The sequence below is a fragment of the Triturus cristatus genome, chromosome 1_2 (genome assembly GCF_964204655.1).
Source record: "Triturus cristatus chromosome 1_2, aTriCri1.1, whole genome shotgun sequence".
Classification (NCBI taxonomy): domain Eukaryota; kingdom Metazoa; phylum Chordata; class Amphibia; order Caudata; family Salamandridae; genus Triturus; species Triturus cristatus.
The window spans coordinates 1,154,283,223-1,154,296,195 of record NC_140580.1 but is presented as its reverse complement, the minus strand read 5'-3'; positions in this window follow the sequence as shown (position 1 = coordinate 1,154,296,195).

Below are 12,973 nucleotides of genomic sequence, written 5' to 3'. Positions count from 1 at the left end.
ACTTTAAGAGTATATAGTAGGCTATATCATAGAACAGCTATAAGGACATGGTTCCGAAAGCTGCAGACAGGCTCAGCTCATGCTAGAGCACCATCTCACATGTTACCAAGCACTCTGCCTCCAGGATTGTTAAGGCCTGCCATAGGAGTGACTGATAGGTACACATGTGTCTATATATAAGGGTAGATATAGGCATACTATATCTAAGCAAGGGGTGATTACACGACCTTGCCCCAGCTGAGTGATCAGCCAGTTGTGTCTGATTGGAAGGCCAGACCAGGGGTGGCATAATACATGCTGCAGCCCCTGGGAGGCCTAGGGTACACCTATGCCCTGGGTACCTAGGGTACACTGTACAGGGTCCAATAAGGTGATCCTTACCAATTGGGAATGTACCTAGGGTACATGGAGTCCATTTTAAAGAGAGAGCAGACAGCCTGAGACCCTGAATGGCAGGATCTAAGGCCAACTAAGTCGAAAAACCAGCTAGACACTAGGCAAAAAGTTGGGGGTAACCATAGTCAGATATCCACCTTCCTACACACGCTTCTGCAGAAAACCATATGTAAAGGTCAGATAGGTTGGCAAAAGAAAACCACACGTAAAGGTCAGATACCTTGGCACAATTAGCATTTAGCAGGACATAACCATGCGCTGTGCAGTCACGTAGACATATTTTTGCTTTGCTTGAATTCCGAGAACAGAAACGCCCATGGGAGATTTCCACTTATCTTAGTTTAGAAACTCACTGAACTTTTGACCAAGTCAGTTTGCGGTAACAGCGCATAAATATCAGTGCCTGCATTTAGTACTTCAGAGATCAAGTTTTAACTACACGGACTTGACTGAGTTACCCGGCCGTATACTGAGTAAATCTCTATTACTATGCCAATTGAGTCTTGTTGTCTTTTGTCTCAGATTTTCCTGCAACAGATGCACAAAGTGGCCAATCCAACCTGATCTTATTCCTAAGTGCATTTGAGGAATACACAGCCCCCATATGGAAAATTCATTTAGTGTTCCAGGGCTCCTCATTGACCAGTGTAATCAAAGCCCTGGAGGGTGGTGGAGGAATCCAGGAGGACCAGATCCGGTGTCCCTGTCAGTGACGGAAAATCATCTGAAGAGTCTGCAAACAGCTTCTGCAGAAAAGCAGCTCCTGCCTTGGATCAGAAGTCACCCTGCTTGCCAAGATAGGGTAATATGGAGGTATCGCTGTCAGAGAAGTCTGCCTAGAGGACAGCCCAGTTGCAGCCATAGTCGAGGTGTTACCCAGAAGGAAGTGTATTGAATAAATGTACCTGCAATGAGAGCACTGTAATATCACAGGGAAGAGCAGAGTTGCTAAAGCCTGTGGAGGGCCCTGTACTCCTGTCCACGAGTGTGCATCCCATGCCATCCACCACTGGCCCTTAAGAGAGTGCTCCACTTTGGTCCTGGAGTCCCCTACAGGGCTGCTGGTAAGAACTATGAGGGGCGTTAAGTGTGCACCCCTTCCATCACCCGTCAAAGGTTTCATCTGAGCCCCGAGGCGTGCTGCCCGAAACATGATTGAATCTCATCCAGCAGTTGTATTCTGAGCCTGAACTGTGCCCAGTGCTTGGAAGGGTTCTGTGACCTCTGAACCCATGCTCCCTGCCTCCGCCTTCCCTCTGATGATTGTACTGGGGATCTAGAGTGTAGCCTCTAGGATCACCTTTAATCCTTCAACATATTACCAAAACCTGAAGCAAAGAAGCAGTGGATGAGCCAGGCTCTTCATTTTGCTGGACCGGCGAAGTTGAGACTTTCGGTTCCAAGTGATATTATTTTCCAAAATATCTTTTCAAAACCATCTTTTAGAATTACACAGTTTTTCTGTGTAGTGTTGTATTGTGATCAAAACACCTTTTCATAAATATCGACCTTTTCCTTAAAACCTTTTAATTTAATGTAGCTATTATTATATCTGCTCTATTAACATTTCTATTTCTAAACATACACACATACATCTATAGACACACACACGTACCCCTTTAACTATCTATCTGTATCAATGTATATTTATATAGATATATATGTATAGTTGTTCTTATTTTCATTCTTTTTTGTTCGATAAACACAACACTCCAAATGCCGTTTTTAAGGCCGAGCCTTCCAGACAGCATAAACTGTCTAGTTACAAAAGACATATGGTCAGCTTACCAAAAACTTACTGTTGGCTTACAGGCAACCCATTCCATTCTGCTGGTTGGCTTTATTGGCACTCTCATTTGCTTGATACTTATTCAATGGCTTGCCTTGTTTAACTTGTGTTTTTCCTTCTCATGGAGCATAGCCTCTTTTCTGCACACCTCCCACTGCTCACTTACAGGGAACTCGTTTTTTTTCTTTTTGCTTAAACACTTCATGACAGTGCATGTGTTTTCAATCAATCAATCAATCAGGGGTTTATTAAGTGCGCTACTCACCGGTGAGGGTCTCAAGGCGCTGGGGGGCAGGAGGGGGGGGGGGGCGGTGTGGTTCGCAGCTCTGTTAGCCGAAGAGCCAGGTCTTGAGGCTCTACCCGAAGGTGTTCAGGAAGGGGGCGAGTCTGATGTATGCCGGGAGCTCGTTCCAGGTCTTGGCCGCAATGTGAGAGAAGGATCTTCCACCTGCTCTGGTTCTGTGGATGCATGGGGTTTCGGCAAGTGCGAGTTTGGAAGATCGTAGGTACCTTTTAGGTACGTCGAAGTTGATTCCGTCGTTGAGGTACTTGGGTCCGGTCTTGTGCAGGCATTTGTAGGTGTGGGTGAGGATCTTGAAGGTGACTCTCTTCTCCACGGGGAGTCAGTGGAGCGTTCGAAGGTGTTGGCTGATGTGTTCATGCTAGGCGATGCCGAGGACGAGTCAGGTGGCGGAATTCTGCATCGTCTGGAGTTTCTGGAGTAGGGACTTGTTCATGCCGGCGTATAGAGCGTTTCCATAGTCCAGTCTGCTGGTGATGAGTGCGTGGGTGACTGTTTTCCGTGATTCCGAGGGGAACCATTTGAAGGTCTTGCGGAGGATGCAAAGGGTATTGAAGCAGCTGGAGGTTATGGCGTTGATCTCTCGGTTCATGGTGAGGGATGAGTCGAGTCCGATGCTGAGGTTTTTGGCATGGTCCGAGGGGGTCGGTGGGCTTCCGAGGGCTGTCGGCCACCAGGTGTTGTCCCATGCTGAAGGGGTGGTTCAGAGTACGAGGACTTCTGTCTTCTCAGCGTTGAGATTGAGGAAGCTGTTGGTCATCCAGACGGCGACCTCCTGCATACCATTCTGGAAGTTGAGTCTGGCAGTGGCGGGGTCTTTGGTGAGGGAGAGGATGAGCTGGGTGTCGTCGGCGTAGGAGACGATGTTGAGGCCGTGTTGTCGGACGATGGCGGCGAGGGGGGCCATGTAGATGTTGAAGAGGGTTAGGCTCAGTGATGATCCCTGTGGGACTCCGCAGATGATTTCCGTGGGATCGGAGAGGAAGGGCGGCAGTCTAATTCTTTGGCTTTTTCCAGTGAGGACTGATCGGATCCAGTCTGGGGCTGTTCCTTGTATGCCGGGCGTCGTGTAGTCTGGCGACGAGTTTGTGGTGGGAGACGATGCCGAAGGCTGCTGATAGGTCAAGTAGGATGAGGGCTGTGGAGTGGCCTAGGTCAAGTAGGATGAGGGCTGTGGAGTGGCCTTGGTCCAGGAGTGTGCGGATGTCATATGTGGCAGCGAGTAGGGCGGTCTCGGTGCTGTGGTTGCTTCGGAATCTGGATTGGGAGGGGTCGAGGATGGCGTTGTCTTCGATGAATCATGTCAGTTCCTTGTTGACTGTTTTTTCTGCCACTTTGGCCGGGAAGGGGAGGAGCGAGATGGCCCAGTAGTTCTTGAGGTCGGCGGGGTCCGCTGTCGGCTTCTTGAGCAGGGGCCTGACTTCTGCGCATTTCCAGTCATCTGAGAAATTGCTTGTTTCGAGGGTGGTGATGATGGTCCGTTGTAGTTCGGGTGCAATGGCGGTGGCGGCTCTATGGTAGATGTGTGGGGGGCAGAGGTCGGTTGGGGCCCCTGAGTGGATGCCTTTCATGGTTGAGGTGGTGTCTTCAACTGTGATTGGCGTCAAGGTGGAGATGGTGGGCTGGCCAGTGCGTATGGGGGGCAGGCCGGCTGTGGCATCAGGAGGAAGGTCGATGAAGTTGTCGTAGAGGTTTTTGATCTTGAGGTGGAAGTGGGGTGATGTCTGTGGCTTCGCTGCGAGGGTTGGTGAATTCCTGGATGACAGTGAAGAGCTCCTTGGAGTTGGTGGAGCTGGCGAGGATTTTGGTGTGGATGAAGGTCCTCTTGATGGTTCTGATTTGGTTGTGGTAGTTCGTCATGGTATCCTTGTAGGTAGCGTGGTTTTTGGGTGTCTTGGTATTTCTCCAGTTCTTCTCTAGGCGTCTGCAGATGCGTCGGGCTTCTTGGAGGTGGGTGGTGAACCAGGCGGCTTTCCTGGGGCGCTGTTTGTCGTGGTTGCATAGCGGGACGAGCTCGTCTGCACATTTGGAGATCCAGGTTGTTTCAGGTGAGGGCGGAGTTGAGTTGGTCGTCGGTGACCTTGCTCCAGTTCCTTCGTGGAGAGCGTGGGGCTGGTTTGGGTGCCCTGGGTTTCTCGATGGTGAAATGTACACAGTAGTGGTCGGTCCATGGGGGTTGTGTTGTGTAGCTGAAGTGAACGCTGTTGCCTGCTGCGAAGATGGGGTCGAGGGAGTGTCCTGCCCTGTGGGTCGGAGTGGAGACGAGTTGTTTGAGTCTGATGTTGGCGAGGTTGTCACAAAGGGTGGTGGAGTTGGGGTCACTGGCGTTGTCGAGGTGGAAGTTCATGTCTCTGATGAGTATGTAGTTCATTGTTGTGATGGCGTGGGGGTACGATGAGGTCGGTGATGGTGGAGGCGAAGGGAGCCAGGGTTTTCCAGCTGTCTCCCTTGTGTGCTTTTCTCGCCCCCTCCCAATCTGCAGTGCTCTCTCTCATCTGTAAGCTTTTCTCTCCCTTCTGCCTGCACTGATGCCTCTAGTTCCTTTTTGCTTAAGCACTCCATGAGTGCATGTGTTTCTAGATGTCTCCCTTGTGTGCTTCTCACCCCCTCCCGTTCCGTGCTGGTCTCTCTCATCCTTTCGTTTCTCTTATCCCATGCTGCTCTCTCTCATCAATGTCGAGCAATTAATGCTCAAAAACGACGTATATCTCAGGACGCGAAGCTTCCGTGGATCCCAACAGATCTCAAGCTGAGATCTGATTGGCTACCGCCACCTCAACCAGGAAATAGTGGCAGCCATCTTAGGACTCCCAGAATCCTAAAAAAATGACAAAAAGAACCAAGAGGGCAGGGTAGGAATACCCTGACCCCCTAGACCTATCTCCTAGGGCCTGGCGTATTTCTTAAGGGGAGGGGAGCCGCGTGGCCTCCTGCCCAAGCCTCTAAAGGCCTCAGGGAGCCCACCCCTGGGACTGCAAAAATAGGCAGTTGTTGATAATAATATGACACCTCTAGATGTGGAGGGATTAATTCATAGCAGTTTCAAACATTGCTAGACAGCATGTAGATCATATGGGTGTAAATGGAAGCGCAGATAAACACTAGTGGCTTCAATCACTGTTCGAGCCACAGACCCCCCTCCCTCACCAGACTCCTAAACCAGGCCTTTATGTTTCACTAAGAAAGCCCCATTTGTCTCGGGCGGGCAGAGCTTGCCTGAGACCAAGATGGCCACATAAGCTGAGGGCTCCATCCAGCCATCGAACTATCCGCTAATTATCCAGCATCAACCTGATGAAATAGACCTGCAACACGCGGATTCTAGCTGCTAACGGTGCTGCCTGCGTTCGGAGCTGGTTTTTTGAAAGATCGGCTCTCTATGTGCGCTGGAGGAGACAACGCATGCAGCGTCCTCGTGCTGCGGAACTACCAAGTGGCGAGAACGCACGAACGGAGACCCGAGTGAGAGAGCGGTGGCTCCAACTGGCAGACTTCGCTTCCCTGGTTAATGCTGGTTTGAGGCACCCTCAACGAGCGCGGGGAGGAACAGACTGCCGAGGTGAGGAGCCGGAACGAAGCGTGAGCGCGACTGCCGTGGGAGGCCGCCCTGAGCTTACACTGCGGTCCGAGAGGGAGATGTGCTTGCAGCGATGGTGAAACTCTCCGAGTATCCGGGTGAAGAAGGCGGGCTGACTGGCTGCGATACAGCGCTCCACGAGCTACCGGAGGCGGATGGTCCGTCTGCTGCCCTACCCTGCTGCTGTCAAGTACTGTAGTGGTGCGCAGACAAGGGAGCAACAGGGGCAGACACGGGAGGCGCCATTTTGGGATCGCTGCTGAAGGAGCCTAGTGGGGTGGCAGTTGCCGCTATCATGCACCAGACACCACCGATACAGCCCAGGCCTACGAGAACTGCTGGTCCTTGGTAGGTCGACAACAGCCAGTACATCGCACATACCAGGGACAGTCAACGGCGAGGTTATAAAACTGCGCTCACACGAACTGCTCAGCTGGCCGCTATTCCGCTGACAACGGGCGACGCCGGTTGCCCTGAAGGGGAGTCTACGGTATGGCATAATCCAGTGGGCGAAGTGTGAATACCCTGGGAGTAGAGCCATCAGAAGCTCAGTAGCACCACCCCTCAGGGACTGCACTGGCGTCAGACCTGCCTTGCTAGGCAACCCATTCCGACTCCATAAAGTGGCCGCGGATAATCCACGCAGTTGGCTTACATCCCGGCGCAGCGAGGCAGGTTCATCTCACACACCGCAACACCGCTGGCGAGGCTATCCTGCGCGCCACAATGGGTAAAGTGGATGAAAACCAGCCCAAGCTCCAATTCGAGCAGAGAAAAACTAAACTGCGAGATCAGACGCCGGAGGAGGCCCCGAACGCGAGAGAAGAGGCTCCAGACCTGGCAGAAGGAGATATCCATAGCATACTAGCCGCTATGCAGAAGAGCCTATCTTCCATTGATACCAAAATAGACTCCCTGGTTTATCGTATGGACCGAATGACAGAAAGAATGGATAAACTGGCAGAGAGACAGGATATGACAGAGCGCAGAGTCATGGAGGTGGAGGAAGCATAGACAGAAACGAACACAGAACATAAGCAGAGCTTTTGCTAACTCTACAAGACAAGGCGGAGGACCTCGAAGCTAGGTCTTGCTGAAGCAACATCCGGAGTCCACAAGCATGGGGAACATGGAACATTTTGTGGAAGAACTGTTGACGACATTCCTGGGCCGGGACACATTCTCTTCAATGTTTATAGTGGAGCGTGCGCACAGCTCGCTGGGACCGAAGCCACCTCCGGGGGCAGCGCCAAGGCCAATCATCGGCAAAATGCTAAATTATACAGACATTGAAAGCGGCGCGCGAGAAGCAAACCCTGCGCCACGAGGGATCGTCCATATCGTTATATCCAGACTTCACAATTCGAGTGCAGGAGGCACGCAGACAATTTGCACCGCTAAAGAAACAGCTGAGGGACCAAAATTTGGATTATGCCATGTTGTATCCAGCGAGATTGCGGGCTAACAGGCATCTTTACAGACCCCAAATCCCTGCAGAAGGCAAAGAAGGAATGGCCAAAGGACAGAGCGCTCACTAATTCAAAGCCAGCACAGAGGGCACACCAGGAGGTGGCCTAGAAGAACAGGACTAAGGCTGAGTCTTTCAATCAGCCAGATAAGAGATTTTTGGTTGGGGGCTATGTTTACTGCAATTTAACTGTTGATATTGGCAGGGGAGCGGGAGGTATACTGCTAGTAGTAACAGAAAGTTCATGAGAAAGCAGCATAGACATGCCTAGCGCCCAGCGAGCTACAAATAGTTGAGATTATCGAGCTTAATCGTTAAATGCTGTTGGATGCTGCCGATGTGCTATCAGTCTGATGCAGAATATCAGCTAGATGGGGGACAGGCGGCGGAAGTAGACTACTTAGTACAAGTAATCCGTGGGCTTAGGCAATATCTGCCCACATGTGTAACCCACACCCTGGTTATTTCTAGATCTCTGGGGGGTAAGCACTGAGAATAATGATGTTTTTGTTTTATCTTTTGGGGGGTTTGGCATAGGGTCACCATCATTACAAAGTTGGGGTCTGTATGACGTTGGTGGGGGTGGGTGGGAGTTGAGACCCAGCAAAAGTTTTTGCTCTGCGTTAGTATTGATTGGATTGAGCAAGTGCAGTAAATTTGCGAGCAAAGAGGCACAGAAGAGATTCCATGTGTTGGTTGATGCCGCTAATCCATACATCACTACAGCACACAGACAAAAGCTAGCAAGCTTAACATTTTAACCTGGAATGTCCGCAGCCTGAACGATTTCAGGAAGCTTAGGAAAGTACTGGCTTATCTAAATAGGCACGACACAGACATTGCTTTCCTGCAGTAATCCCATTTGCCACTCAACAGTAGTATGTTCACCACCAAGGGGCTGCGGGAATGTACACATGCTGCGGGGTTCACGTCTCACGCCCGAGGGGTAATCACCTGGGTCAATCCTAAAAAGGGACTAAAATTAGTACCAATAGACACGGACCCCGAAAGGGAGGTTTGCCATATCGCGCTGTAGCGGGATGGGGTTTGACTTGCTCCTAGTCAATGTATATGGCCCGAACTATGACAACCCCAAGTTCTACGCTGCACTGCACGACAAGGTGCGGAAGCTTGGGGGGGGCTTTCCAACTTTGGGATGGTGACTTTAACTGCGTCTTGATCCCGCACCTGGACCGCTCGGGTGGCCCGGACCGGCGACTAACGGCCGCTGCGCGGGCTATTATGGACGCTGCGACACAGCTTGATCTATGCGACGTATGGATAACGCAGTTCCCTGATAAGGGGGATTCACTCACTACTCCGCTTATCATGACTTACACACCGGAATTGACTACTGGCTAGCTTCTAGGGGCCTGTTCACCTTGATTCGTGATTGCGTGGTACTCCCTCGCACTTTTTCGGACCAATCACCGATACTATTAGCCCTGGAGAGTCTGTCCAAACATATCCCTCCCTTCACATGGCGCTTTCCGCCATATTCTCTACTTAACACAGTTTTTAAAGTTAGCAGAAGTGATTGAAACTTTTTTGCAAGAGCAATATTGGGTCCGTTGACACGTTTGCAGTAGTGTGGGAGACTTTTAAAGTGTACATTAGGGGGATTGCTATGACCAAGCACTCAGGCATGTTACGGGTGATGCATAAGCGTCTTTCGGACTTGGAGAAGAGCTTAAAGTTGCTTGAAGGGAGGCTCCTCTCAGGAGCAGAGGATAGCGTGAAAGATGAGTTCCAGGACTTACTAAAAGAGTATCTGGAAACTGCCGACTCAGAGCTGAAACATCTGGGCAAATATTATACGGCCCGTACATACGGAAAGGGGAAGCGGCCAGGATCAGTTCTGGCCTCCATACTGAGGAAGCGTAGGGAGACTGTGGGAGTTGCGGTGATTAATGATGAGGAAGGCGTCCCTTTGACAGAGCCGACAGAAATTGCTGATAGGTTTAAGCAGTACTACTCGACGCTATACTCCGCTAGAACTACGGGATTGGATGCTGACATACTAGAATACTTAGAGTGCATCAAGCTCCTCTGGCTGACTAACGAGCACCAGGAGTACCTCATGCGACCATTGGATGCAGAGGAAATTTCAGCTGCGCTGACTGGGATGAAATCCGGCAGCGCCCCGGATATTGACGGCCTGACGGTCTCCTTTTATAATGAGTTTAAAGATATACTCATCCCTCACCTGTGAACGCTGTTTGGAGAAATGAGTGAGAGCGGCCAGATGCCACCCTCGATGAGGGAAGCTCTCATCATTGCTATTTTAAAACCAGACAAACAACCGACAGCATGTGCATCTTATCGCCCACTGTCTCTGCTAAATGTGGACACAAAAATATATGCTAAGATCTTAGCAAACCGCTTGGCCCCGCTGGTGCCGCTACTAGTGGCACCGGAGCAGTCCAAATTTGTACCGAGCAGGAACTTGACTTATAACGGTCTTCGGCGCTATCCAACACACGAGACAAGATGTACAGGCTTTCACTGTGTTCCTCGATATGGAAAAGGCATTCGACTCAGTCAAATGGTCGTTTATGACCCATGTCCTGACGAAATTAGGGCTGGGGGGCGTATTCTTACAAATGGTGGGCGTACTCTATAACAGCCCTATAGCGCAAATAAAAATCGGCGACTTGGTCACGGGCACGTTCCGAATAACTAGAGGAACACAACAGGGGTTCCCTCTTTCCCCGATCCTTTATGCGCGGGTAGCGGAACCATTGGCCTGCGCCTTACGCAAGTACCATAGTTTCAGGGGAATACGATTACCGGGATACGAGTTAGTTATATCAACATATGCTGACGATACGTTATTATATATTAGAGACCCTGAAATACACTTGTCTCCCGTTCTCCGCGAAGTTGTGAAATTTGGAGCTATGTCCAGCCTTCTGGTTAACTGGACAAAGTTGAGCATTTTCCCGCTTACACCTATTACAACCCCCTTTATCTCGGACTTTCCGTTGCAATGGACTTTGGGACCGATACGTTATCTGGGTATTAGGGTTCACACTGACTCGGATGTTGTGATCAAGGAAAACTATGGGGTCGCAATCAGTAAACTGGAAGACGACGTAGATCGCTGGATCTGGTTGCCTCGGTCCTTAGCGAGCAGAGTTGCGATCATGAAAATGGTGGTGCTGCCACGATTCCTGTTCTTGTTTACTAATATCGCAGTGGTTCTCCCTAGCTCCTTTTTCAGAACGGTTACCTCCTTACTCATCAGGCTTGCTTGGGCTGGGAGAAACGCGCGCATCAGGTGGGATATACTCACGTTACCTTACCACATGGGGAATCTGGGCGCCCCGGATCTAGACCTGTACTATAGGGTGGCTCAAAGTGCACACGCGCATTCCGCATATCCAGATAGAGAAAGTGGTTGCGGCACCGCTCCCTCTACCAGCACTCATATTCAAGCCACCTGACCGCAGAACTGGCATCCTGGACTCCATTAACACGACTGTGCATGCATGGCAGCACCTTCTGAAATTACAAGCAGGTGCCATTCTATACTAGTGGTGCCTATGGCTGCCTACGAGTGCGGATAGAGGGGTCACGCGGGCGCTGAAAACTGTTGGTATTGCGATGATAGGTGATATGTTTACAGATGGTATGGCTAAGACTTGGGGAGAGGAGGAGACGGAGGGGCATCCTACCACACCACTTGCCAGATTCCAGTTCCACAGGATGAGGCAAGCATTGAAAGATACACTGGGAAATGACCTAGCAGAGCCCCCGGAGATGGCTGCCCTCACCTTTATGATTACATCTGACTCACCTACCAAAATGGTATCTAAGATATATAGAGAGTCACAGAAATACAGAGCAAACCATTACACGAAAACTAGGTTAGCCTGGCAGGTTGACCTGGGCATAGATATGGATGACGGGATGTGGAAATACTGCTGCGAGAACACTAGGCGCATTTTCTTGAATGGCCGACATAGGTTGATTCATTTCAAGTTTCTTAACAGAGTATATTACACCCCTGCGAGACTACATAGGTACGGACTGCATGACTCAGCTGCATGTGAGCGCTGCGGCGACAGCTCAGCAGACTTTTTAAACCTAGCCTGGATATGCCCTGGGATTGCCAACTTCTGGGTTCAGATTTTCCAGACCTTAGGGGACATTACTAACTCAACAATAGCTCCTGATCCCTTGCTCGCTCTTCTGGGGTTCTCCAAACACCTTCCTAAAGCAATTATGCGGCTCATGGACATGGGTCTGTTGATAGCGAGAAGAAGGGTGGCTATATGCTGGCACCGAGGCCCGACACCCTCCATACCCTGCTGGTCGAGGGATATGATATACTGTTGTACACAAACGGAAAATTACAGCGAACTCACCCCCCACTGTGTAGCCGCCCTAAAAAATTCTGGGAATTATACAGAACATATTTGTCCCTAAAAGAGAAGGGTGCTGGGAGCGCTGGTGCCCCCACACAATAGTAGACAGAGACACTGTATGGGGATTTTATTGTGCTAGCTGGGGGAGGCTTTTGCGAGGGCACTAGGAACTATATCTAGTGCGCTGCGGGCTGGACGGAAACGGTATACCTGTGATAAGGACAAAGTTGGGACTGCTTAGCAGTACTGTGTCAGACCTGTCGGTAGCAAAGGTACCCAGGAAGCGGGCTTTCACATGTGGATATATCATACCTCAATTTTGTGCACTGTGACGATATGCTGTACACTCTTATCATGCACTGCTTTTATATCATTGTTTACAGAAGGTCTCTGTTTAGTTTTATATCTAGTTTTTTTGTATACGTTTTCATGTGTACTAACGGAAACTCAAATAAAAGAAATAAAAAATTTTAAAAAGCCCCATTTGTCTCAGATTTTCTCGTATTTTCTAGGGCAGACCCAACTTTGGTAAATCTCTTGTTCCGCCTGTTGACACCAGTCTAGCTCATTCTCCCAGTCCTGGACGCTTGGGGGTCCACCTGCACCCCATGTCTTTGTGACATTTCGTTTTCACACTCAAGCCGCGAACATTAGCCAAATCTTGGAGTACCTGGGCCAAGTTTCCTGTCCCATAATACATAGCAGCTATATGGCATTGAGTTGAACTGTGAGACCCGTAACTTTGGTCATAACTTGCACCTCTCCCCTCCAGTATTTTTTAATTATAGAGCAATCCCAGAGGATGTGAAAAAGGAGCCCACCATACCACAACCCCCGCACAGAGGGCTGTATTATATTGGCCCAGACATTACAGTGAAATTATTGATGAGACAACTGTGCATGGTGGGGCTTGAGTTATAGTTACTTTAGGGCAAGAGTTATAGTTACTTTAGATAATTTTAGGAAGCTAGTCACTTAGCATCGCACCTCTATAAATTGCTCGAACCTTCTAGAAAGCACTTACTTATCGGTCTCATAAAGATATATCCAAATTACACACATTGGGCCTCAC